Genomic DNA, 25,886 nt, shown 5'->3' on the forward strand with positions numbered 1-25,886 from the left:
TTTGAGTCAGAATATTTTCTAGGAGCCTGCAGATGCTCAAGTGGATGAAAATCACAAATGTAGTGGAAGGCCTACATTGTCTGAACCCACCCACCAGCTGCGAACTTCTGTGTCTTTGCAGGTTCACTCTAAAGCCCAGGGTCAATACCTTTGTCCTGACCTGACGCTGATGTTATCTCAGTTCTTGCAGGGGGGCGGGGCAAAGACCTGGCTTTGGGGTTGGTGTGTGCTAAGTCTCTTGAGTCATGTCAGACTCTGTGCGACGCTATGGACTGCAGCCTGCCAGGGAGGATAGCATTATTTCCTTCCTGTGCTTTAAGATGGAAAGCAAACTGCTGTACTTTACTTTATTTGGGGGGACTCCAAAATCACTGCAGATGGTGACTGCAGCCATGAAATTAAAAGACGCTTGCTCCTTGGAAGTAAAGCTATGAGCAACCTAGACAGCATATTAAAAAACAGAGACATTTCTTTGCCAACAAAGGTCCGTCTGGTCAAAGCAATGGTTTTTCTGGCAGGCATGCATGGATGTGAGAGTTGGAATATAAGGACAGGTGAGCATCAAAGCATTGATGCTTTTGAGCTGTGGTGTGGCAGGAGACTCTTGAGAGTCCCTTGGACTGCACAGAGATCCAACCAGTCCATCCTAAAGGAAATCTACCCCGAATATACATTGGAGGGACTGATGCTGAAGCTGAAACTCCTATATTTTGGTCGTCTGATACGAAGAACTGACTCACTTGACAAGACCTTGATAGCGGGAAAGACTGAAAGTGGGAAGAGAAGGGGATGACAGAGGATGAGATGGGTGGATGGCATCACTGACTCCATGGACATGAGTTGGAGCAAGCTCTGGGAGTTGGTGATGGAAAGGAAAGCCTGGCGTGCTGCAGTCCGTGGGGTTGCAAAGAGTTGGACACGACTGAGCTACTGAACTGCACTCTAGCTAAGGCCATTTATGAGATGGAAAATACTTGTTTTTTTCCAATTATATATGATGATAGTATGAGACAAAGTCACGTGTGCCATCTGATTGGAATTGATAGCCATGTAAGAGTGTATGATTACAAGTAGGGCATTGTCTGCATTCAGTCATGAGAAGTATCTGGGTCATCCTAGAGCTTCACCAAATGGCTTCTTCAACTCAACACACAAAGCCTAGAATATGAAGACTCCAGCAAATTTGGGAAGTGTGTGTGTTATTCCCTCAGTTGTGCCTGACTCTTTGGACCCCACGGACTCTTTAGACCCACCAGGCTCCTCTTGTCCATTGAATTCTCCAGGCCAGAATACTGGAGTGCATAGCCAGGACCTTTTCCAGGGAATCTTCCTGACCCGTGGATCAAACCTGGGTCTCTTGCATTGCAGGCGGATGCTTTACCATCTGAGTGAGACAAGATAATAAACATGTGGCCTGTTGCCTAGGTTTGGCAAGTCCTTAGGTATAGTCAATTTCTTTTGTGTCTTACGCATGGATGCCAGAGGTTTGCCACTTGATGCCTCCAAACAGTTTGATAGTTTGAAAAAATGCTGGAGATAAAAAAAAAAAAAGAAGGGATCAAGTAAAAATTGAAATCTGGAAAACAGAAGATGAGTGATAAAGTTGGGTACCTTTGTCCAATGGAAACCAAAAAGAAAATGTAGAAATATAACCAGGTTTCTCTGAATTGAGTCAAATACAAGTCAGCCATATTTCCTGGTGTCTGTCTGTTTATGGTGTCTTTTTCAGGTTCAAAGGGCAGAGGCAGAAGAATGGTTGAAACAAGATGTCTCTCTTCTGGGACAGCACTGCCATCGTGCGGAAACAGTTTGATCAGGCCAAAGCTGTGAGCTGCTCTTCCTTGCGAGGCCTAGCAGTGGAGGCCGGTCAGATCAACTTAGGAACAACAGAACCTGAACTCAAGCCTGGCCCTCAACCTTTTCTGTGTGATCTGGCAGGATCGGTGGACAGTCAGGTTCTAGGCTTAGTGTCTGATCAGTGAGGGCCCAGGACCACGGAGCCCTCCAGCTGCTGCCAGGAAGTCCAGTCACAGGAAGGAGGTAAGCGGGGCCTCAGTTTCCTAACATTGTGGTGGGCCTTAGAGCCAAGCACTGAAAATGGGGGCACTTGTCTTGTGAATCTGCCCTTTGTAGGGCCTGGGCCCATTGTGACAGGAGTGACAGAGTGCAATGGACTGGCCTAATGCCAAGTACCTTAAATAGGTGATGCCATTGACGAAGTTGAGGGTGACCAAAAGTCTAAATAAAGTACCATGGCTTGGAGCAAGAAGGACCTGTATGGAAGGAATGGGAATACACTGACTTGCTGGTTTGAGTCAGAATATTTTCTAGGAGCCTGCAGATGCTCAAGTGGATGAAAATCACAAATGTAGTGGAAGGCCTACATTGTCTGAACCCACCCACCAGCTGCGAACTTCTGTGTCTTTGCAGGTTCACTCTAAAGCCCAGGGTCAATACCTTTGTCCTGACCTGACGCTGATGTTATCTCAGTTCTTGCAGGGGAGCGGGGCAAAGACCTGGCTTTGGGGTTGGTGTGTGCTAAGTCTCTTGAGTCATGTCAGACTCTGTGCGACGCTATGGACTGCAGCCTGCCAGGGAGGATAGCATTATTTCCTTCCTGTGCTTTAAGATGGAAAGCAAACTGCTGTACTTTACTTTATTTGGGGGGACTCCAAAATCACTGCAGATGGTGACTGCAGCCATGAAATTAAAAGACGCTTGCTCCTTGGAAGTAAAGCTATGAGCAACCTAGACAGCATATTAAAAAACAGAGACATTTCTTTGCCAACAAAGGTCCGTCTGGTCAAAGCAATGGTTTTTCTGGCAGGCATGCATGGATGTGAGAGTTGGAATATAAGGACAGGTGAGCATCAAAGCATTGATGCTTTTGAGCTGTGGTGTGGCAGGAGACTCTTGAGAGTCCCTTGGACTGCACAGAGATCCAACCAGTCCATCCTAAAGGAAATCTACCCCGAATATACATTGGAGGGACTGATGCTGAAGCTGAAACTCCTATATTTTGGTCGTCTGATACGAAGAACTGACTCACTTGACAAGACCTTGATAGCGGGAAAGACTGAAAGTGGGAAGAGAAGGGGATGACAGAGGATGAGATGGGTGGATGGCATCACTGACTCCATGGACATGAGTTGGAGCAAGCTCTGGGAGTTGGTGATGGAAAGGAAAGCCTGGCGTGCTGCAGTCCGTGGGGTTGCAAAGAGTTGGACACGACTGAGCTACTGAACTGCACTCTAGCTAAGGCCATTTATGAGATGGAAAATACTTGTTTTTTTCCAATTATATATGATGATAGTATGAGACAAAGTCACGTGTGCCATCTGATTGGAATTGATAGCCATGTAAGAGTGTATGATTACAAGTAGGGCATTGTCTGCATTCAGTCATGAGAAGTATCTGGGTCATCCTAGAGCTTCACCAAATGGCTTCTTCAACTCAACACACAAAGCCTAGAATATGAAGACTCCAGCAAATTTGGGAAGTGTGTGTGTTATTCCCTCAGTTGTGCCTGACTCTTTGGACCCCACGGACTCTTTAGACCCACCAGGCTCCTCTTGTCCATTGAATTCTCCAGGCCAGAATACTGGAGTGCATAGCCAGGACCTTTTCCAGGGAATCTTCCTGACCCGTGGATCAAACCTGGGTCTCTTGCATTGCAGGCGGATGCTTTACCATCTGAGTGAGACAAGATAATAAACATGTGGCCTGTTGCCTAGATTTGGCAAGTCCTTAGGTATAGTCAATTTCTTTTGTGTCTTACGCATGGATGCCAGAGGTTTGCCACTTGATGCCTCCAAACAGTTTGATAGTTTGAAAAAATGCTGGAGATAAAAAAAAAAAAAGAAGGGATCAAGTAAAAATTGAAATCTGGAAAACAGAAGATGAGTGATAAAGTTGGGTACCTTTGTCCAATGGAAACCAAAAAGAAAATGTAGAAATATAACCAGGTTTCTCTGAATTGAGTCAAATACAAGTCAGCCATATTTCCTGGTGTCTGTCTGTTTATGGTGTCTTTTTCAGGTTCAAAGGGCAGAGGCAGAAGAATGGTTGAAACAAGATGTCTCTCTTCTGGGACAGCACTGCCATCGTGCGGAAACAGTTTGATCAGGCCAAAGCTGTGAGCTGCTCTTCCTTGCGAGGCCTAGCAGTGGAGGCCGGTCAGATCAACTTAGGAACAACAGAACCTGAACTCAAGCCTGGCCCTCAACCTTTTCTGTGTGATCTGGCAGGATCGGTGGACAGTCAGGTTCTAGGCTTAGTGTCTGATCAGTGAGGGCCCAGGACCACGGAGCCCTCCAGCTGCTGCCAGGAAGTCCAGTCACAGGAAGGAGGTAAGCGGGGCCTCAGTTTCCTAACATTGTGGTGGGCCTTAGAGCCAAGCACTGAAAATGGGGGCACTTGTCTTGTGAATCTGCCCTTTGTAGGGCCTGGGCCCATTGTGACAGGAGTGACAGAGTGCAATGGACTGGCCTAATGCCAAGTACCTTAAATAGGTGATGCCATTGACGAAGTTGAGGGTGACCAAAAGTCTAAATAAAGTACCATGGCTTGGAGCAAGAAGGACCTGTATGGAAGGAATGGGAATACACTGACTTGCTGGTTTGAGTCAGAATATTTTCTAGGAGCCTGCAGATGCTCAAGTGGATGAAAATCACAAATGTAGTGGAAGGCCTACATTGTCTGAACCCACCCACCAGCTGCGAACTTCTGTGTCTTTGCAGGTTCACTCTAAAGCCCAGGGTCAATACCTTTGTCCTGACCTGACGCTGATGTTATCTCAGTTCTTGCAGGGGAGCGGGGCAAAGACCTGGCTTTGGGGTTGGTGTGTGCTAAGTCTCTTGAGTCATGTCAGACTCTGTGCGACGCTATGGACTGCAGCCTGCCAGGGAGGATAGCATTATTTCCTTCCTGTGCTTTAAGATGGAAAGCAAACTGCTGTACTTTACTTTATTTGGGGGGACTCCAAAATCACTGCAGATGGTGACTGCAGCCATGAAATTAAAAGACGCTTGCTCCTTGGAAGTAAAGCTATGAGCAACCTAGACAGCATATTAAAAAACAGAGACATTTCTTTGCCAACAAAGGTCCGTCTGGTCAAAGCAATGGTTTTTCTGGCAGGCATGCATGGATGTGAGAGTTGGAATATAAGGACAGGTGAGCATCAAAGCATTGATGCTTTTGAGCTGTGGTGTGGCAGGAGACTCTTGAGAGTCCCTTGGACTGCACAGAGATCCAACCAGTCCATCCTAAAGGAAATCTACCCCGAATATACATTGGAGGGACTGATGCTGAAGCTGAAACTCCTATATTTTGGTCGTCTGATACGAAGAACTGACTCACTTGACAAGACCTTGATAGCGGGAAAGACTGAAAGTGGGAAGAGAAGGGGATGACAGAGGATGAGATGGGTGGATGGCATCACTGACTCCATGGACATGAGTTGGAGCAAGCTCTGGGAGTTGGTGATGGAAAGGAAAGCCTGGCGTGCTGCAGTCCGTGGGGTTGCAAAGAGTTGGACACGACTGAGCTACTGAGCTGCACTCTAGCTAAGGCCATTTATGAGATGGAAAATACTTGTTTTTTTCCAATTATATATGATGATAGTATGAGACAAAGTCACGTGTGCCATCTGATTGGAATTGATAGCCATGTAAGAGTGTATGATTACAAGTAGGGCATTGTCTGCATTCAGTCATGAGAAGTATCTGGGTCATCCTAGAGCTTCACCAAATGGCTTCTTCAACTCAACACACAAAGCCTAGAATATGAAGACTCCAGCAAATTTGGGAAGTGTGTGTGTTATTCCCTCAGTTGTGCCTGACTCTTTGGACCCCACGGACTCTTTAGACCCACCAGGCTCCTCTTGTCCATTGAATTCTCCAGGCCAGAATACTGGAGTGCATAGCCAGGACCTTTTCCAGGGAATCTTCCTGACCCGTGGATCAAACCTGGGTCTCTTGCATTGCAGGCGGATGCTTTACCATCTGAGTGAGACAAGATAATAAACATGTGGCCTGTTGCCTAGATTTGGCAAGTCCTTAGGTATAGTCAATTTCTTTTGTGTCTTACGCATGGATGCCAGAGGTTTGCCACTTGATGCCTCCAAACAGTTTGATAGTTTGAAAAAATGCTGGAGATAAAAAAAAAAAAAGAAGGGATCACGTAAAAATTGAAATCTGGAAAACAGAAGATGAGTGATAAAGTTGGGTACCTTTGTCCAATGGAAACCAAAAAGAAAATGTAGAAATATAACCAGGTTTCTCTGAATTGAGTCAAATACAAGTCAGCCATATTTCCTGGTGTCTGTCTGTTTATGGTGTCTTTTTCAGGTTCAAAGGGCAGAGGCAGAAGAATGGTTGAAACAAGATGTCTCTCTTCTGGGACAGCACTGCCATCGTGCGGAAACAGTTTGATCAGGCCAAAGCTGTGAGCTGCTCTTCCTTGCGAGGCCTAGCAGTGGAGGCCGGTCAGATCAACTTAGGAACAACAGAACCTGAACTCAAGCCTGGCCCTCAACCTTTTCTGTGTGATCTGGCAGGATCGGTGGACAGTCAGGTTCTAGGCTTAGTGTCTGATCAGTGAGGGCCCAGGACCACGGAGCCCTCCAGCTGCTGCCAGGAAGTCCAGTCACAGGAAGGAGGTAAGCGGGGCCTCAGTTTCCTAACATTGTGGTGGGCCTTAGAGCCAAGCACTGAAAATGGGGGCACTTGTCTTGTGAATCTGCCCTTTGTAGGGCCTGGGCCCATTGTGACAGGAGTGACAGAGTGCAATGGACTGGCCTAATGCCAAGTACCTTAAATAGGTGATGCCATTGACGAAGTTGAGGGTGACCAAAAGTCTAAATAAAGTACCATGGCTTGGAGCAAGAAGGACCTGTATGGAAGGAATGGGAATACACTGACTTGCTGGTTTGAGTCAGAATATTTTCTAGGAGCCTGCAGATGCTCAAGTGGATGAAAATCACAAATGTAGTGGAAGGCCTACATTGTCTGAACCCACCCACCAGCTGCGAACTTCTGTGTCTTTGCAGGTTCACTCTAAAGCCCAGGGTCAATACCTTTGTCCTGACCTGACGCTGATGTTATCTCAGTTCTTGCAGGGGAGCGGGGCAAAGACCTGGCTTTGGGGTTGGTGTGTGCTAAGTCTCTTGAGTCATGTCAGACTCTGTGCGACGCTATGGACTGCAGCCTGCCAGGGAGGATAGCATTATTTCCTTCCTGTGCTTTAAGATGGAAAGCAAACTGCTGTACTTTACTTTATTTGGGGGGACTCCAAAATCACTGCAGATGGTGACTGCAGCCATGAAATTAAAAGACGCTTGCTCCTTGGAAGTAAAGCTATGAGCAACCTAGACAGCATATTAAAAAACAGAGACATTTCTTTGCCAACAAAGGTCCGTCTGGTCAAAGCAATGGTTTTTCTGGCAGGCATGCATGGATGTGAGAGTTGGAATATAAGGACAGGTGAGCATCAAAGCATTGATGCTTTTGAGCTGTGGTGTGGCAGGAGACTCTTGAGAGTCCCTTGGACTGCACAGAGATCCAACCAGTCCATCCTAAAGGAAATCTACCCCGAATATACATTGGAGGGACTGATGCTGAAGCTGAAACTCCTATATTTTGGTCGTCTGATACGAAGAACTGACTCACTTGACAAGACCTTGATAGCGGGAAAGACTGAAAGTGGGAAGAGAAGGGGATGACAGAGGATGAGATGGGTGGATGGCATCACTGACTCCATGGACATGAGTTGGAGCAAGCTCTGGGAGTTGGTGATGGAAAGGAAAGCCTGGCGTGCTGCAGTCCGTGGGGTTGCAAAGAGTTGGACACGACTGAGCTACTGAGCTGCACTCTAGCTAAGGCCATTTATGAGATGGAAAATACTTGTTTTTTTCCAATTATATATGATGATAGTATGAGACAAAGTCACGTGTGCCATCTGATTGGAATTGATAGCCATGTAAGAGTGTATGATTACAAGTAGGGCATTGTCTGCATTCAGTCATGAGAAGTATCTGGGTCATCCTAGAGCTTCACCAAATGGCTTCTTCAACTCAACACACAAAGCCTAGAATATGAAGACTCCAGCAAATTTGGGAAGTGTGTGTGTTATTCCCTCAGTTGTGCCTGACTCTTTGGACCCCACGGACTCTTTAGACCCACCAGGCTCCTCTTGTCCATTGAATTCTCCAGGCCAGAATACTGGAGTGCATAGCCAGGACCTTTTCCAGGGAATCTTCCTGACCCGTGGATCAAACCTGGGTCTCTTGCATTGCAGGCGGATGCTTTACCATCTGAGTGAGACAAGATAATAAACATGTGGCCTGTTGCCTAGATTTGGCAAGTCCTTAGGTATAGTCAATTTCTTTTGTGTCTTACGCATGGATGCCAGAGGTTTGCCACTTGATGCCTCCAAACAGTTTGATAGTTTGAAAAAATGCTGGAGATAAAAAAAAAAAAAGAAGGGATCACGTAAAAATTGAAATCTGGAAAACAGAAGATGAGTGATAAAGTTGGGTACCTTTGTCCAATGGAAACCAAAAAGAAAATGTAGAAATATAACCAGGTTTCTCTGAATTGAGTCAAATACAAGTCAGCCATATTTCCTGGTGTCTGTCTGTTTATGGTGTCTTTTTCAGGTTCAAAGGGCAGAGGCAGAAGAATGGTTGAAACAAGATGTCTCTCTTCTGGGACAGCACTGCCATCGTGCGGAAACAGTTTGATCAGGCCAAAGCTGTGAGCTGCTCTTCCTTGCGAGGCCTAGCAGTGGAGGCCGGTCAGATCAACTTAGGAACAACAGAACCTGAACTCAAGCCTGGCCCTCAACCTTTTCTGTGTGATCTGGCAGGATCGGTGGACAGTCAGGTTCTAGGCTTAGTGTCTGATCAGTGAGGGCCCAGGACCACGGAGCCCTCCAGCTGCTGCCAGGAAGTCCAGTCACAGGAAGGAGGTAAGCGGGGCCTCAGTTTCCTAACATTGTGGTGGGCCTTAGAGCCAAGCACTGAAAATGGGGGCACTTGTCTTGTGAATCTGCCCTTTGTAGGGCCTGGGCCCATTGTGACAGGAGTGACAGAGTGCAATGGACTGGCCTAATGCCAAGTACCTTAAATAGGTGATGCCATTGACGAAGTTGAGGGTGACCAAAGGTCTAAATAAAGTACCATGGCTTGGAGCAAGAAGGACCTGTATGGAAGGAATGGGAATACACTGACTTGCTGGTTTGAGTCAGAATATTTTCTAGGAGCCTGCAGATGCTCAAGTGGATGAAAATCACAAATGTAGTGGAAGGCCTACATTGTCTGAACCCACCCACCAGCTGCGAACTTCTGTGTCTTTGCAGGTTCACTCTAAAGCCCAGGGTCAATACCTTTGTCCTGACCTGACGCTGATGTTATCTCAGTTCTTGCAGGGGAGCGGGGCAAAGACCTGGCTTTGGGGTTGGTGTGTGCTAAGTCTCTTGAGTCATGTCAGACTCTGTGCGACGCTATGGACTGCAGCCTGCCAGGGAGGATAGCATTATTTCCTTCCTGTGCTTTAAGATGGAAAGCAAACTGCTGTACTTTACTTTATTTGGGGGGACTCCAAAATCACTGCAGATGGTGACTGCAGCCATGAAATTAAAAGACGCTTGCTCCTTGGAAGTAAAGCTATGAGCAACCTAGACAGCATATTAAAAAACAGAGACATTTCTTTGCCAACAAAGGTCCGTCTGGTCAAAGCAATGGTTTTTCTGGCAGGCATGCATGGATGTGAGAGTTGGAATATAAGGACAGGTGAGCATCAAAGCATTGATGCTTTTGAGCTGTGGTGTGGCAGGAGACTCTTGAGAGTCCCTTGGACTGCACAGAGATCCAACCAGTCCATCCTAAAGGAAATCTACCCCGAATATACATTGGAGGGACTGATGCTGAAGCTGAAACTCCTATATTTTGGTCGTCTGATACGAAGAACTGACTCACTTGACAAGACCTTGATAGCGGGAAAGACTGAAAGTGGGAAGAGAAGGGGATGACAGAGGATGAGATGGGTGGATGGCATCACTGACTCCATGGACATGAGTTGGAGCAAGCTCTGGGAGTTGGTGATGGAAAGGAAAGCCTGGCGTGCTGCAGTCCGTGGGGTTGCAAAGAGTTGGACACGACTGAGCTACTGAACTGCACTCTAGCTAAGGCCATTTATGAGATGGAAAATACTTGTTTTTTTCCAATTATATATGATGATAGTATGAGACAAAGTCACGTGTGCCATCTGTTTGGAATTGATAGCCATGTAAGAGTGTATGATTACAAGTAGGGCATTGTCTGCATTCAGTCATGAGAAGTATCTGGGTCATCCTAGAGCTTCACCAAATGGCTTCTTCAACTCAACACACAAAGCCTAGAATATGAAGACTCCAGCAAATTTGGGAAGTGTGTGTGTTATTCCCTCAGTTGTGCCTGACTCTTTGGACCCCACGGACTCTTTAGACCCACCAGGCTCCTCTTGTCCATTGAATTCTCCAGGCCAGAATACTGGAGTGCATAGCCAGGACCTTTTCCAGGGAATCTTCCTGACCCGTGGATCAAACCTGGGTCTCTTGCATTGCAGGCGGATGCTTTACCATCTGAGTGAGACAAGATAATAAACATGTGGCCTGTTGCCTAGATTTGGCAAGTCCTTAGGTATAGTCAATTTCTTTTGTGTCTTACGCATGGATGCCAGAGGTTTGCCACTTGATGCCTCCAAACAGTTTGATAGTTTGAAAAAATGCTGGAGATAAAAAAAAAAAAAGAAGGGATCAAGTAAAAATTGAAATCTGGAAAACAGAAGATGAGTGATAAAGTTGGGTACCTTTGTCCAATGGAAACCAAAAAGAAAATGTAGAAATATAACCAGGTTTCTCTGAATTGAGTCAAATACAAGTCAGCCATATTTCCTGGTGTCTGTCTGTTTATGGTGTCTTTTTCAGGTTCAAAGGGCAGAGGCAGAAGAATGGTTGAAACAAGATGTCTCTCTTCTGGGACAGCACTGCCATCGTGCGGAAACAGTTTGATCAGGCCAAAGCTGTGAGCTGCTCTTCCTTGCGAGGCCTAGCAGTGGAGGCCGGTCAGATCAACTTAGGAACAACAGAACCTGAACTCAAGCCTGGCCCTCAACCTTTTCTGTGTGATCTGGCAGGATCGGTGGACAGTCAGGTTCTAGGCTTAGTGTCTGATCAGTGAGGGCCCAGGACCACGGAGCCCTCCAGCTGCTGCCAGGAAGTCCAGTCACAGGAAGGAGGTAAGCGGGGCCTCAGTTTCCTAACATTGTGGTGGGCCTTAGAGCCAAGCACTGAAAATGGGGGCACTTGTCTTGTGAATCTGCCCTTTGTAGGGCCTGGGCCCATTGTGACAGGAGTGACAGAGTGCAATGGACTGGCCTAATGCCAAGTACCTTAAATAGGTGATGCCATTGACGAAGTTGAGGGTGACCAAAGGTCTAAATAAAGTACCATGGCTTGGAGCAAGAAGGACCTGTATGGAAGGAATGGGAATACACTGACTTGCTGGTTTGAGTCAGAATATTTTCTAGGAGCCTGCAGATGCTCAAGTGGATGAAAATCACAAATGTAGTGGAAGGCCTACATTGTCTGAACCCACCCACCAGCTGCGAACTTCTGTGTCTTTGCAGGTTCACTCTAAAGCCCAGGGTCAATACCTTTGTCCTGACCTGACGCTGATGTTATCTCAGTTCTTGCAGGGGAGCGGGGCAAAGACCTGGCTTTGGGGTTGGTGTGTGCTAAGTCTCTTGAGTCATGTCAGACTCTGTGCGACGCTATGGACTGCAGCCTGCCAGGGAGGATAGCATTATTTCCTTCCTGTGCTTTAAGATGGAAAGCAAACTGCTGTACTTTACTTTATTTGGGGGGACTCCAAAATCACTGCAGATGGTGACTGCAGCCATGAAATTAAAAGACGCTTGCTCCTTGGAAGTAAAGCTGTGAGCAACCTAGACAGCATATTAAAAAACAGAGACATTTCTTTGCCAACAAAGGTCCGTCTGGTCAAAGCAATGGTTTTTCTGGCAGGCATGCATGGATGTGAGAGTTGGAATATAAGGACAGGTGAGCATCAAAGCATTGATGCTTTTGAGCTGTGGTGTGGCAGGAGACTCTTGAGAGTCCCTTGGACTGCACAGAGATCCAACCAGTCCATCCTAAAGGAAATCTACCCCGAATATACATTGGAGGGACTGATGCTGAAGCTGAAACTCCTATATTTTGGTCGTCTGATACGAAGAACTGACTCACTTGACAAGACCTTGATAGCGGGAAAGACTGAAAGTGGGAAGAGAAGGGGATGACAGAGGATGAGATGGGTGGATGGCATCACTGACTCCATGGACATGAGTTGGAGCAAGCTCTGGGAGTTGGTGATGGAAAGGAAAGCCTGGCGTGCTGCAGTCCGTGGGGTTGCAAAGAGTTGGACACGACTGAGCTACTGAACTGCACTCTAGCTAAGGCCATTTATGAGATGGAAAATACTTGTTTTTTTCCAATTATATATGATGATAGTATGAGACAAAGTCACGTGTGCCATCTGATTGGAATTGATAGCCGTGTAAGAGTGTATGATTACAAGTAGGGCATTGTCTGCATTCAGTCATGAGAAGTATCTGGGTCATCCTAGAGCTTCACCAAATGGCTTCTTCAACTCAACACACAAAGCCTAGAATATGAAGACTCCAGCAAATTTGGGAAGTGTGTGTGTTATTCCCTCAGTTGTGCCTGACTCTTTGGACCCCACGGACTCTTTAGACCCACCAGGCTCCTCTTGTCCATTGAATTCTCCAGGCCAGAATACTGGAGTGCATAGCCAGGACCTTTTCCAGGGAATCTTCCTGACCCGTGGATCAAACCTGGGTCTCTTGCATTGCAGGCGGATGCTTTACCATCTGAGTGAGACAAGATAATAAACATGTGGCCTGTTGCCTAGGTTTGGCAAGTCCTTAGGTATAGTCAATTTCTTTTGTGTCTTACGCATGGATGCCAGAGGTTTGCCACTTGATGCCTCCAAACAGTTTGATAGTTTGAAAAAATGCTGGAGATAAAAAAAAAAAAAAGAAGGGATCAAGCAAAAATTGAAATCTGGAAAACAGAAGATGAGTGATAAAGTTGGGTACCTTTGTCCAATGGAAACCAAAAAGAAAATGTAGAAATATAACCAGGTTTCTCTGAATTGAGTCAAATACAAGTCAGCCATATTTCCTGGTGTCTGTCTGTTTATGGTGTCTTTTTCAGGTTCAAAGGGCAGAGGCAGAAGAATGGTTGAAACAAGATGTCTCTCTTCTGGGACAGCACTGCCATCGTGCGGAAACAGTTTGATCAGGCCAAAGCTGTGAGCTGCTCTTCCTTGCGAGGCCTAGCAGTGGAGGCCGGTCAGATCAACTTAGGAACAACAGAACCTGAACTCAAGCCTGGCCCTCAACCTTTTCTGTGTGATCTGGCAGGATCGGTGGACAGTCAGGTTCTAGGCTTAGTGTCTGATCAGTGAGGGCCCAGGACCACGGAGCCCTCCAGCTGCTGCCAGGAAGTCCAGTCACAGGAAGGAGGTAAGCGGGGCCTCAGTTTCCTAACATTGTGGTGGGCCTTAGAGCCAAGCACTGAAAATGGGGGCACTTGTCTTGTGAATCTGCCCTTTGTAGGGCCTGGGCCCATTGTGACAGGAGTGACAGAGTGCAATGGACTGGCCTAATGCCAAGTACCTTAAATAGGTGATGCCATTGACGAAGTTGAGGGTGACCAAAGGTCTAAATAAAGTACCATGGCTTGGAGCAAGAAGGACCTGTATGGAAGGAATGGGAATACACTGACTTGCTGGTTTGAGTCAGAATATTTTCTAGGAGCCTGCAGATGCTCAAGTGGATGAAAATCACAAATGTAGTGGAAGGCCTACATTGTCTGAACCCACCCACCAGCTGCGAACTTCTGTGTCTTTGCAGGTTCACTCTAAAGCCCAGGGTCAATACCTTTGTCCTGACCTGACGCTGATGTTATCTCAGTTCTTGCAGGGGAGCGGGGCAAAGACCTGGCTTTGGGGTTGGTGTGTGCTAAGTCTCTTGAGTCATGTCAGACTCTGTGCGACGCTATGGACTGCAGCCTGCCAGGGAGGATAGCATTATTTCCTTCCTGTGCTTTAAGATGGAAAGCAAACTGCTGTACTTTACTTTATTTGGGGGGACTCCAAAATCACTGCAGATGGTGACTGCAGCCATGAAATTAAAAGACGCTTGCTCCTTGGAAGTAAAGCTGTGAGCAACCTAGACAGCATATTAAAAAACAGAGACATTTCTTTGCCAACAAAGGTCCGTCTGGTCAAAGCAATGGTTTTTCTGGCAGGCATGCATGGATGTGAGAGTTGGAATATAAGGACAGGTGAGCATCAAAGCATTGATGCTTTTGAGCTGTGGTGTGGCAGGAGACTCTTGAGAGTCCCTTGGACTGCACAGAGATCCAACCAGTCCATCCTAAAGGAAATCTACCCCGAATATACATTGGAGGGACTGATGCTGAAGCTGAAACTCCTATATTTTGGTCGTCTGATACGAAGAACTGACTCACTTGACAAGACCTTGATAGCGGGAAAGACTGAAAGTGGGAAGAGAAGGGGATGACAGAGGATGAGATGGGTGGATGGCATCACTGACTCCATGGACATGAGTTGGAGCAAGCTCTGGGAGTTGGTGATGGAAAGGAAAGCCTGGCGTGCTGCAGTCCGTGGGGTTGCAAAGAGTTGGACACGACTGAGCTACTGAACTGCACTCTAGCTAAGGCCATTTATGAGATGGAAAATACTTGTTTTTTTCCAATTATATATGATGATAGTATGAGACAAAGTCACGTGTGCCATCTGATTGGAATTGATAGCCGTGTAAGAGTGTATGATTACAAGTAGGGCATTGTCTGCATTCAGTCATGAGAAGTATCTGGGTCATCCTAGAGCTTCACCAAATGGCTTCTTCAACTCAACACACAAAGCCTAGAATATGAAGACTCCAGCAAATTTGGGAAGTGTGTGTGTTATTCCCTCAGTTGTGCCTGACTCTTTGGACCCCACGGACTCTTTAGACCCACCAGGCTCCTCTTGTCCATTGAATTCTCCAGGCCAGAATACTGGAGTGCATAGCCAGGACCTTTTCCAGGGAATCTTCCTGACCCGTGGATCAAACCTGGGTCTCTTGCATTGCAGGCGGATGCTTTACCATCTGAGTGAGACAAGATAATAAACATGTGGCCTGTTGCCTAGGTTTGGCAAGTCCTTAGGTATAGTCAATTTCTTTTGTGTCTTACGCATGGATGCCAGAGGTTTGCCACTTGATGCCTCCAAACAGTTTGATAGTTTGAAAAAATGCTGGAGATAAAAAAAAAAAAAAGAAGGGATCAAGCAAAAATTGAAATCTGGAAAACAGAAGATGAGTGATAAAGTTGGGTACCTTTGTCCAATGGAAACCAAAAAGAAAATGTAGAAATATAACCAGGTTTCTCTGAATTGAGTCAAATACAAGTCAGCCATATTTCCTGGTGTCTGTCTGTTTATGGTGTCTTTTTCAGGTTCAAAGGGCAGAGGCAGAAGAATGGTTGAAACAAGATGTCTCTCTTCTGGGACAGCACTGCCATCGTGCGGAAACAGTTTGATCAGGCCAAAGCTGTGAGCTGCTCTTCCTTGCGAGGCCTAGCAGTGGAGGCCGGTCAGATCAACTTAGGAACAACAGAACCTGAACTCAAGCCTGGCCCTCAACCTTTTCTGTGTGATCTGGCAGGATCGGTGGACAGTCAGGTTCTAGGCTTAGTGTCTGATCAGTGAGGGCCCAGGACCACGGAGCCCTCCAGCTGCTGCCAGGAAGTCCAGTCACAGGAAGGAGGTAAGCGGGGCCTCAGTTTCCTAACATTGTGGTGGGCCTTAGAGCCAAGCACTGAAAATGGGGGCACTTGTCTTGTGAATCTGCCCTTTGTAGGGCCTGGGCCCATTGTGACAGGAGTGACAGAGTGCAATGGACTGGCCTAATGCCAAGTACCTTAAATAGGTGATGCCATTGACGAAGTTGAGGGTGACCAAAAGTCTAAATAAAGTACCATGGCTTGGAGCAAGAAGGACCTGTATGGAAGGAATGGGAATACACTGACTTGCTGGTTTGAGTCAGAATATTTTCTAGGAGCCTGCAGATGCTCAAGTGGATGAAAATCACAAATGTAGTGGAAGGCCTACATTGTCTGAACCCACCCACCAGCTGCGAACTTCTGTGTCTTTGCAGGTTCACTCTAAAGCCCAGGGTCAATACCTTTGTCCTGACCTGACGCTGATGTTATCTCAGTTCTTGCAGGGGAGCGGGGCAAAGACCTGGCTTTGGGGTTGGTGTGTGCTAAGTCTCTTGAGTCATGTCAGACTCTGTGCGACGCTATGGACTGCAGCCTGCCAGGGAGGATAGCATTATTTCCTTCCTGTGCTTTAAGATGGAAAGCAAACTGCTGTACTTTACTTTATTTGGGGGGACTCCAAAATCACTGCAGATGGTGACTGCAGCCATGAAATTAAAAGACGCTTGCTCCTTGGAAGTAAAGCTGTGAGCAACCTAGACAGCATATTAAAAAACAGAGACATTTCTTTGCCAACAAAGGTCCGTCTGGTCAAAGCAATGGTTTTTCTGGCAGGCATGCATGGATGTGAGAGTTGGAATATAAGGACAGGTGAGCATCAAAGCATTGATGCTTTTGAGCTGTGGTGTGGCAGGAGACTCTTGAGAGTCCCTTGGACTGCACAGAGATCCAACCAGTCCATCCTAAAGGAAATCTACCCCGAATATACATTGGAGGGACTGATGCTGAAGCTGAAACTCCTATATTTTGGTCGTCTGATACGAAGAACTGACTCACTTGACAAGACCTTGATAGCGGGAAAGACTGAAAGTGGGAAGAGAAGGGGATGACAGAGGATGAGATGGGTGGATGGCATCACTGACTCCATGGACATGAGTTGGAGCAAGCTCTGGGAGTTGGTGATGGAAAGGAAAGCCTGGCGTGCTGCAGTCCGTGGGGTTGCAAAGAGTTGGACACGACTGAGCTACTGAACTGCACTCTAGCTAAGGCCATTTATGAGATGGAAAATACTTGTTTTTTTCCAATTATATATGATGATAGTATGAGACAAAGTCACGTGTGCCATCTGATTGGAATTGATAGCCGTGTAAGAGTGTATGATTACAAGTAGGGCATTGTCTGCATTCAGTCATGAGAAGTATCTGGGTCATCCTAGAGCTTCACCAAATGGCTTCTTCAACTCAACACACAAAGCCTAGAATATGAAGACTCCAGCAAATTTGGGAAGTGTGTGTGTTATTCCCTCAGTTGTGCCTGACTCTTTGGACCCCACGGACTCTTTAGACCCACCAGGCTCCTCTTGTCCATTGAATTCTCCAGGCCAGAATACTGGAGTGCATAGCCAGGACCTTTTCCAGGGAATCTTCCTGACCCGTGGATCAAACCTGGGTCTCTTGCATTGCAGGCGGATGCTTTACCATCTGAGTGAGACAAGATAATAAACATGTGGCCTGTTGCCTAGGTTTGGCAAGTCCTTAGGTATAGTCAATTTCTTTTGTGTCTTACGCATGGATGCCAGAGGTTTGCCACTTGATGCCTCCAAACAGTTTGATAGTTTGAAAAAATGCTGGAGATAAAAAAAAAAAAAGAAGGGATCACGTAAAAATTGAAATCTGGAAAACAGAAGATGAGTGATAAAGTTGGGTACCTTTGTCCAATGGAAACCAAAAAGAAAATGTAGAAATATAACCAGGTTTCTCTGAATTGAGTCAAATACAAGTCAGCCATATTTCCTGGTGTCTGTCTGTTTATGGTGTCTTTTTCAGGTTCAAAGGGCAGAGGCAGAAGAATGGTTGAAACAAGATGTCTCTCTTCTGGGACAGCACTGCCATCGTGCGGAAACAGTTTGATCAGGCCAAAGCTGTGAGCTGCTCTTCCTTGCGAGGCCTAGCAGTGGAGGCCGGTCAGATCAACTTAGGAACAACAGAACCTGAACTCAAGCCTGGCCCTCAACCTTTTCTGTGTGATCTGGCAGGATCGGTGGACAGTCAGGTTCTAGGCTTAGTGTCTGATCAGTGAGGGCCCAGGACCACGGAGCCCTCCAGCTGCTGCCAGGAAGTCCAGTCACAGGAAGGAGGTAAGCGGGGCCTCAGTTTCCTAACATTGTGGTGGGCCTTAGAGCCAAGCACTGAAAATGGGGGCACTTGTCTTGTGAATCTGCCCTTTGTAGGGCCTGGGCCCATTGTGACAGGAGTGACAGAGTGCAATGGACTGGCCTAATGCCAAGTACCTTAAATAGGTGATGCCATTGACGAAGTTGAGGGTGACCAAAAGTCTAAATAAAGTACCATGGCTTGGAGCAAGAAGGACCTGTATGGAAGGAATGGGAATACACTGACTTGCTGGTTTGAGTCAGAATATTTTCTAGGAGCCTGCAGATGCTCAAGTGGATGAAAATCACAAATGTAGTGGAAGGCCTACATTGTCTGAACCCACCCACCAGCTGCGAACTTCTGTGTCTTTGCAGGTTCACTCTAAAGCCCAGGGTCAATACCTTTGTCCTGACCTGACGCTGATGTTATCTCAGTTCTTGCAGGGGAGCGGGGCAAAGACCTGGCTTTGGGGTTGGTGTGTGCTAAGTCTCTTGAGTCATGTCAGACTCTGTGCGACGCTATGGACTGCAGCCTGCCAGGGAGGATAGCATTATTTCCTTCCTGTGCTTTAAGATGGAAAGCAAACTGCTGTACTTTACTTTATTTGGGGGGACTCCAAAATCACTGCAGATGGTGACTGCAGCCATGAAATTAAAAGACGCTTGCTCCTTGGAAGTAAAGCTGTGAGCACCCTAGACAGCATATTAAAAAACAGAGACATTTCTTTGCCAACAAAGGTCCGTCTGGTCAAAGCAATGGTTTTTCTGGCAGGCATGCATGGATGTGAGAGTTGGAATATAAGGACAGGTGAGCATCAAAGCATTGATGCTTTTGAGCTGTGGTGTGGCAGGAGACTCTTGAGAGTCCCTTGGACTGCACAGAGATCCAACCAGTCCATCCTAAAGGAAATCTACCCCGAATATACATTGGAGGGACTGATGCTGAAGCTGAAACTCCTATATTTTGGTCGTCTGATACGAAGAACTGACTCACTTGACAAGACCTTGATAGCGGGAAAGACTGAAAGTGGGAAGAGAAGGGGATGACAGAGGATGAGATGGGTGGATGGCATCACTGACTCCATGGACATGAGTTGGAGCAAGCTCTGGGAGTTGGTGATGGAAAGGAAAGCCTGGCGTGCTGCAGTCCGTGGGGTTGCAAAGAGTTGGACACGACTGAGCTACTGAACTGCACTCTAGCTAAGGCCATTTATGAGATGGAAAATACTTGTTTTTTTCCAATTATATATGATGATAGTATGAGACAAAGTCACGTGTGCCATCTGATTGGAATTGATAGCCGTGTAAGAGTGTATGATTACAAGTAGGGCATTGTCTGCATTCAGTCATGAGAAGTATCTGGGTCATCCTAGAGCTTCACCAAATGGCTTCTTCAACTCAACACACAAAGCCTAGAATATGAAGACTCCAGCAAATTTGGGAAGTGTGTGTGTTATTCCCTCAGTTGTGCCTGACTCTTTGGACCCCACGGACTCTTTAGACCCACCAGGCTCCTCTTGTCCATTGAATTCTCCAGGCCAGAATACTGGAGTGCATAGCCAGGACCTTTTCCAGGGAATCTTCCTGACCCGTGGATCAAACCTGGGTCTCTTGCATTGCAGGCGGATGCTTTACCATCTGAGTGAGACAAGATAATAAACATGTGGCCTGTTGCCTAGGTTTGGCAAGTCCTTAGGTATAGTCAATTTCTTTTGTGTCTTACGCATGGATGCCAGAGGTTTGCCACTTGATGCCTCCAAACAGTTTGATAGTTTGAAAAAATGCTGGAGATAAAAAAAAAAAAAAGAAGGGATCAAGTAAAAATTGAAATCTGGAAAACAGAAGATGAGTGATAAAGTTGGGTACCTTTGTCCAATGGAAACCAAAAAGAAAATGTAGAAATATAACCAGGTTTCTCTGAATTGAGTCAAATACAAGTCAGCCATATTTCCTGGTGTCTGTCTGTTTATGGTGTCTTTTTCAGGTTCAAAGGGCAGAGGCAGAAGAATGGTTGAAACAAGATGTCTCTCTTCTGGGACAGCACTGCCATCGTGCGGAAACAGTTTGATCAGGCCAAAGCTGTGAGCTGCTCTTCCTTGCGAGGCCTAGCAGTGGAGGCCGGTCAGATCAACTTAGGAACAACAGAACCTGAACTCAAGCCTGGCCCTCAACCTTTTCTGTGTGATCTGGCAGGATCGGTGGACAGTCAGGTTCTAGGCTTAGTGTCTGATCAGTGAGGGCCCAGGACCACGGAGCCCTCCAGCTGCTGCCAGGAAGTCCAGTCACAGGAAGGAGGTAAGCGGGGCCTCAGTTTCCTAACATTGTGGTGGGCCTTAGAGCCAAGCACTGAAAATGGGGGCACTTGTCTTGTGAATCTGCCCTTTGTAGGGCCTGGGCCCATTGTGACAGGAGTGACAGAGTGCAATGGACTGGCCTAATGCCAAGTACCTTAAATAGGTGATGCCATTGACGAAGTTGAGGGTGACCAAAAGTCTAAATAAAGTACCATGGCTTGGAGCAAGAAGGACCTGTATGGAAGGAATGGGAATACACTGACTTGCTGGTTTGAGTCAGAATATTTTCTAGGAGCCTGCAGATGCTCAAGTGGATGAAAATCACAAATGTAGTGGAAGGCCTACATTGTCTGAACCCACCCACCAGCTGCGAACTTCTGTGTCTTTGCAGGTTCACTCTAAAGCCCAGGGTCAATACCTTTGTCCTGACCTGACGCTGATGTTATCTCAGTTCTTGCAGGGGAGCGGGGCAAAGACCTGGCTTTGGGGTTGGTGTGTGCTAAGTCTCTTGAGTCATGTCAGACTCTGTGCGACGCTATGGACTGCAGCCTGCCAGGGAGGATAGCATTATTTCCTTCCTGTGCTTTAAGATGGAAAGCAAACTGCTGTACTTTACTTTATTTGGGGGGGACTCCAAAATCACTGCAGATGGTGACTGCAGCCATGAAATTAAAAGACGCTTGCTCCTTGGAAGTAAAGCTATGAGCAACCTAGACAGCATATTAAAAAACAGAGACATTTCTTTGCCAACAAAGGTCCGTCTGGTCAAAGCAATGGTTTTTCTGGCAGGCATGCATGGATGTGAGAGTTGGAATATAAGGACAGGTGAGCATCAAAGCATTGATGCTTTTGAGCTGTGGTGTGGCAGGAGACTCTTGAGAGTCCCTTGGACTGCACAGAGATCCAACCAGTCCATCCTAAAGGAAATCTACCCCGAATATACATTGGAGGGACTGATGCTGAAGCTGAAACTCCTATATTTTGGTCGTCTGATACGAAGAACTGACTCACTTGACAAGACCTTGATAGCGGGAAAGACTGAAAGTGGGAAGAGAAGGGGATGACAGAGGATGAGATGGGTGGATGGCATCACTGACTCCATGGACATGAGTTGGAGCAAGCTCTGGGAGTTGGTGATGGAAAGGAAAGCCTGGCGTGCTGCAGTCCGTGGGGTTGCAAAGAGTTGGACACGACTGAGCTACTGAACTGCACTCTAGCTAAGGCCATTTATGAGATGGAAAATACTTGTTTTTTTCCAATTATATATGATGATAGTATGAGACAAAGTCACGTGTGCCATCTGATTGGAATTGATAGCCATGTAAGAGTGTATGATTACAAGTAGGGCATTGTCTGCATTCAGTCATGAGAAGTATCTGGGTCATCCTAGAGCTTCACCAAATGGCTTCTTCAACTCAACACACAAAGCCTAGAATATGAAGACTCCAGCAAATTTGGGAAGTGTGTGTGTTATTCCCTCAGTTGTGCCTGACTCTTTGGACCCCACGGACTCTTTAGACCCACCAGGCTCCTCTTGTCCATTGAATTCTCCAGGCCAGAATACTGGAGTGCATAGCCAGGACCTTTTCCAGGGAATCTTCCTGACCCGTGGATCAAACCTGGGTCTCTTGCATTGCAGGCGGATGCTTTACCATCTGAGTGAGACAAGATAATAAACATGTGGCCTGTTGCCTAGGTTTGGCAAGTCCTTAGGTATAGTCAATTTCTTTTGTGTCTTACGCATGGATGCCAGAGGTTTGCCACTTGATGCCTCCAAACAGTTTGATAGTTTGAAAAAATGCTGGAGATAAAAAAAAAAAAAGAAGGGATCAAGTAAAAATTGAAATCTGGAAAACAGAAGATGAGTGATAAAGTTGGGTACCTTTGTCCAATGGAAACCAAAAAGAAAATGTAGAAATATAACCAGGTTTCTCTGAATTGAGTCAAATACAAGTCAGCCATATTTCCTGGTGTCTGTCTGTTTATGGTGTCTTTTTCAGGTTCAAAGGGCAGAGGCAGAAGAATGGTTGAAACAAGATGTCTCTCTTCTGGGACAGCACTGCCATCGTGCGGAAACAGTTTGATCAGGCCAAAGCTGTGAGCTGCTCTTCCTTGCGAGGCCTAGCAGTGGAGGCCGGTCAGATCAACTTAGGAACAACAGAACCTGAACTCAAGCCTGGCCCTCAACCTTTTCTGTGTGATCTGGCAGGATCGGTGGACAGTCAGGTTCTAGGCTTAGTGTCTGATCAGTGAGGGCCCAGGACCACGGAGCCCTCCAGCTGCTGCCAGGAAGTCCAGTCACAGGAAGGAGGTAAGCGGGGCCTCAGTTTCCTAACATTGTGGTGGGCCTTAGAGCCAAGCACTGAAAATGGGGGCACTTGTCTTGTGAATCTGCCCTTTGTAGGGCCTGGGCCCATTGTGACAGGAGTGACAGAGTGCAATGGACTGGCCTAATGCCAAGTACCTTAAATAGGTGATGCCATTGACGAAGTTGAGGGTGACCAAAAGTCTAAATAAAGTACCATGGCTTGGAGCAAGAAGGACCTGTATGGAAGGAATGGGAATACACTGACTTGCTGGTTTGAGTCAGAATATTTTCTAGGAGCCTGCAGATGCTCAAGTGGATGAAAATCACAAATGTAGTGGAAGGCCTACATTGTCTGAACCCACCCACCAGCTGCGAACTTCTGTGTCTTTGCAGGTTCACTCTAAAGCCCAGGGTCAATACCTTTGTCCTGACCTGACGCTGATGTTATCTCAGTTCTTGCAGGGGAGCGGGGCAAAGACCTGGCTTTGGGGTTGGTGTGTGCTAAGTCTCTTGAGTCATGTCAGACTCTGTGCGACGCTATGGACTGCAGCCTGCCAGGGAGGATAGCATTATTTCCTTCCTGTGCTTTAAGATGGAAAGCAAACTGCTGTACTTTACTTTATTTGGGGGGACTCCAAAATCACTGCAGATGGTGACTGCAGCCATGAAATTAAAAGACGCTTGCTCCTTGGAAGTAAAGCTATGAGCAACCTAGACAGCATATTAAAAAACAGAGACATTTCTTTGCCAACAAAGGTCCGTCTGGTCAAAGCAATGGTTTTTCTGGCAGGCATGCATGGATGTGAGAGTTGGAATATAAGGACAGGTGAGCATCAAAGCATTGATGCTTTTGAGCTGTGGTGTGGCAGGAGACTCTTGAGAGTCCCTTGGACTGCACAGAGATCCAACCAGTCCATCCTAAAGGAAATCTACCCCGAATATACATTGGAGGGACTGATGCTGAAGCTGAAACTCCTATATTTTGGTCGTCTGATACGAAGAACTGACTCACTTGACAAGACCTTGATAGCAGGAAAGACTGAAAGTGGGAAGAGAAGGGGATGACAGAGGATGAGATGGGTGGATGGCATCACTGACTCCATGGACATGAGTTGGAGCAAGCTCTGGGAGTTGGTGATGGAAAGGAAAGCCTGGCGTGCTGCAGTCCGTGGGGTTGCAAAGAGTTGGACACGACTGAGCTACTGAACTGCACTCTAGCTAAGGCCATTTATGAGATGGAAAATACTTGTTTTTTTCCAATTATATATGATGATAGTATGAGACAAAGTCACGTGTGCCATCTGATTGGAATTGATAGCCATGTAAGAGTGTATGATTACAAGTAGGGCATTGTCTGCATTCAGTCATGAGAAGTATCTGGGTCATCCTAGAGCTTCACCAAATGGCTTCTTCAACTCAACACACAAAGCCTAGAATATGAAGACTCCAGCAAATTTGGGAAGTGTGTGTGTTATTCCCTCAGTTGTGCCTGACTCTTTGGACCCCACGGACTCTTTAGACCCACCAGGCTCCTCTTGTCCATTGAATTCTCCAGGCCAGAATACTGGAGTGCATAGCCAGGACCTTTTCCAGGGAATCTTCCTGACCCGTGGATCAAACCTGGGTCTCTTGCATTGCAGGCGGATGCTTTACCATCTGAGTGAGACAAGATAATAAACATGTGGCCTGTTGCCTAGATTTGGCAAGTCCTTAGGTATAGTCAATTTCTTTTGTGTCTTACGCATGGATGCCAGAGGTTTGCCACTTGATGCCTCCAAACAGTTTGATAGTTTGAAAAAATGCTGGAGATAAAAAAAAAAAAAGAAGGGATCAAGTAAAAATTGAAATCTGGAAAACAGAAGATGAGTGATAAAGTTGGGTACCTTTGTCCAATGGAAACCAAAAAGAAAATGTAGAAATATAACCAGGTTTCTCTGAATTGAGTCAAATACAAGTCAGCCATATTTCCTGGTGTCTGTCTGTTTATGGTGTCTTTTTCAGGTTCAAAGGGCAGAGGCAGAAGAATGGTTGAAACAAGATGTCTCTCTTCTGGGACAGCACTGCCATCGTGCGGAAACAGTTTGATCAGGCCAAAGCTGTGAGCTGCTCTTCCTTGCGAGGCCTAGCAGTGGAGGCCGGTCAGATCAACTTAGGAACAACAGAACCTGAACTCAAGCCTGGCCCTCAACCTTTTCTGTGTGATCTGGCAGGATTGGTGGACAGTCAGGTTCTAGGCTTAGTGTCTGATCAGTGAGGGCCCAGGACCACGGAGCCCTCCAGCTGCTGCCAGGAAGTCCAGTCACAGGAAGGAGGTAAGCGGGGCCTCAGTTTCCTAACATTGTGGTGGGCCTTAGAGCCAAGCACTGAAAATGGGGGCACTTGTCTTGTGAATCTGCCCTTTGTAGGGCCTGGGCCCATTGTGACAGGAGTGACAGAGTGCAATGGACTGGCCTAATGCCAAGTACCTTAAATAGGTGATGCCATTGACGAAGTTGAGGGTGACCAAAAGTCTAAATAAAGTACCATGGCTTGGAGCAAGAAGGACCTGTATGGAAGGAATGGGAATACACTGACTTGCTGGTTTGAGTCAGAATATTTTCTAGGAGCCTGCAGATGCTCAAGTGGATGAAAATCACAAATGTAGTGGAAGGCCTACATTGTCTGAACCCACCCACCAGCTGCGAACTTCTGTGTCTTTGCAGGTTCACTCTAAAGCCCAGGGTCAATACCTTTGTCCTGACCTGACGCTGATGTTATCTCAGTTCTTGCAGGGGAGCGGGGCAAAGACCTGGCTTTGGGGTTGGTGTGTGCTAAGTCTCTTGAGTCATGTCAGACTCTGTGCGACGCTATGGACTGCAGCCTGCCAGGGAGGATAGCATTATTTCCTTCCTGTGCTTTAAGATGGAAAGCAAACTGCTGTACTTTACTTTATTTGGGGGGACTCCAAAATCACTGCAGATGGTGACTGCAGCCATGAAATTAAAAGACGCTTGCTCCTTGGAAGTAAAGCTATGAGCAACCTAGACAGCATATTAAAAAACAGAGACATTTCTTTGCCAACAAA

The 25,886-nt window shown here is 46.6% G+C and overlaps 1 long non-coding RNA gene across 1 annotated transcript in view; it reads left to right on the plus strand.

The window, feature by feature from the left end:
- The window catches only part of LOC145536976 (uncharacterized), a 145,205-nt gene that overhangs the window by 32,730 nt on the left and 86,589 nt on the right, over window positions 1-25,886 (plus strand). Inside the window, exons 16-26 of the long non-coding RNA XR_014076110.1 lie at window positions 1,730-2,040; window positions 4,039-4,349; window positions 6,348-6,658; window positions 8,657-8,967; window positions 10,966-11,276; window positions 13,276-13,586; window positions 15,586-15,896; window positions 17,895-18,205; window positions 20,205-20,515; window positions 22,515-22,825; window positions 24,824-25,134. This is a non-coding gene — a long non-coding RNA (uncharacterized LOC145536976). The remainder of the gene's footprint in view (window positions 1-1,729; window positions 2,041-4,038; window positions 4,350-6,347; window positions 6,659-8,656; window positions 8,968-10,965; window positions 11,277-13,275; window positions 13,587-15,585; window positions 15,897-17,894; window positions 18,206-20,204; window positions 20,516-22,514; window positions 22,826-24,823; window positions 25,135-25,886) is intronic.

Source organism: Giraffa tippelskirchi, chromosome X (assembly GCF_054371585.1).
Source record: "Giraffa tippelskirchi isolate mGirTip1 chromosome X, T2T-mGirTip1v1.2.pri, whole genome shotgun sequence".
Lineage (NCBI taxonomy): Eukaryota > Metazoa > Chordata > Mammalia > Artiodactyla > Giraffidae > Giraffa > Giraffa tippelskirchi.